Source organism: Aquarana catesbeiana, linkage group LG09, assembly GCF_042186555.1.
Source record: "Aquarana catesbeiana isolate 2022-GZ linkage group LG09, ASM4218655v1, whole genome shotgun sequence".
Classification (NCBI taxonomy): domain Eukaryota; kingdom Metazoa; phylum Chordata; class Amphibia; order Anura; family Ranidae; genus Aquarana; species Aquarana catesbeiana.
Window position 1 is genome coordinate 78274333 of NC_133332.1, and position 1977 is coordinate 78276309.

A 1977-nucleotide genomic window follows, 5' to 3' on the forward strand; every position below is an offset into this window, starting at 1 on the left:
AGATGAAAAGGTTTTTGTTTGCAAAAGCAAGTTTGCGTAAGAGTCAGGAGTAGGGATGAGCTTCGTGTTCGAGTCGAACCCATGTTCGACTCGAACATCGTATGTTCGACCGTTCGCCAAATTACGAACGATATAGGCCGTTCGCGACATCGCAGTGCATTGCTGGCTGATGATTGGCCAAGCATGCACTATGACCCACATGCTTGGTCAATCACAGCACCGCCTGAACAAAGAGCCGTAATTAGCCAAAGCCAAGGAGCCTTTAGGCCAATTATGGCTCAGGGGGTTTAGTACACGCCCCACACTATATAAGGCACGGCGTCCCTATGTAGTGTGTTCCGGCGTTCAGAGATAGAGAGAGAGAGAGAGACAGACAGTGTAATTTGATTTAAGTTAGATAGAGTTAGGTCGAGTCAGTTAGCTGCAGTTACAGTGTATTGTGTATATATATATGCATCCCAGGTGTTGTAAATATATATACACTGTACTCAATTTAGCTAGATCCTGTTCTTCTCTTCCTAATATACTGACAGGCAGGCAGGTGTTTTTTTTTTTTTTTTGGGGTATTTGAAATACAACTTTATTATGATCTAAACGAAAAATGTATGGGAATGACAGTAACAAACAGGATCACCATAGAACATTGTGATGTGACTGAAGCAGTCTTAACTTATATTTGAAACTTTTAAAGGGAATATTATTTGCAGTCCCAAACAGCTAGATATGCAGGTCCAAAATATGAAGGATTTATTTCAACTGCCACATTCACTCCAAAGCCCATTCATCTCCTTCAGCATCCCAAAAGGTTAAGCACATGTTCTGCTCGGCTAAATAAAGTGGCAAACACGCTGCACCACTGACATCACAGGACAGTTGCCTATAAAACTAGACTTCTGACTCTGGGCTCGAGCTTCATTCACCTCACAGATCATCATCTTCATCTGGCAGTGCTGTGGTCTGGGCAATCTGTAGATCATTCTCATATTGTGCAGCCAACGCAGGATCCATAACCACTTCAGGTGGTGCAAGAGCAGGCATGGCTACAAACTCAAGGTTCGGATCCCCTATCAGTTTTCTGGCAAGCCAAAGGAAGGGCTTTTCAAAGTTGTAGTTACTCTTTGCAGAGATATCATAGTACTGAAGATTCTTCTTCCTGTGAAATACGATTGATTTTGCTTTCACTTTTCTGTCCTTAATGTCCACTTTGTTGCCACACAAGACTATGGGGATATTTTCACATACTCTTACAAGATCTCTATGCCAATTGGGTACATTCTTGTATGTGACTCTTGACGTTACATCAAACATGATAATGGCACACTGAGCCTGGATGTAATATCCATCTCGCAAACCACCAAACTTTTCTTGACCAGCAGTATCCCATACATTGAATTTAATAGGACCTCTGTTGGTATGGAAAACCAAAGGGTGGACTTCAACACCAAGTGTGGCTACGTATTTTTTCTCGAATTCACCAGTCAAATGATGTTTTACAAATGTTGTTTTACCAGTACCACCATCACCAACCAGAACAAGCTTGAACTGAACTTGAGGCTCTCCCTGGGCTGCCATGGTATGTGTGTGGCTTCTAGAAGCGTCTCTGTATGAGGCAGCCCAGGCAGGTGTTTTTACAGTATTTCCAGCTACTGTACTGTGTACCCTGCACAGTCTGATCTACAGTATAGCAACCTGCAGCCAGGTGCTTGTGTAGGCTCATTGAAGTATTTCCAGCTACTGTACTGTGTACCCTGCACAGTTTGACCTACAGTATAGAAACCTGCAGCCAGGTGCTTGTGTAGGCTCATTGAAGTATTTCCAGCTACTTTACTGTGTACCCTGCACAGTCTGACCTACAGTATAGCAACCTGCAGCCAGGTGCTTGTGTAGGCTCATTGAAGTATTTCCAGCTACTTTACTGTGTACCCTGCACAGTCTGACCTACAGTATAGCAACCTGCAGCCAGGTGCTTGTGTAGGC

At 43.5% G+C, this 1977-nt stretch overlaps 1 pseudogene; it reads right to left on the minus strand.

The window, feature by feature from the left end:
* Nucleotides 1–564: 564 nt before the first annotated feature.
* On the minus strand, nt 565–1617 carry LOC141107822 (GTP-binding nuclear protein Ran pseudogene; annotated as a pseudogene).
* Nucleotides 1618–1977: the final 360 nt, after the last annotated feature.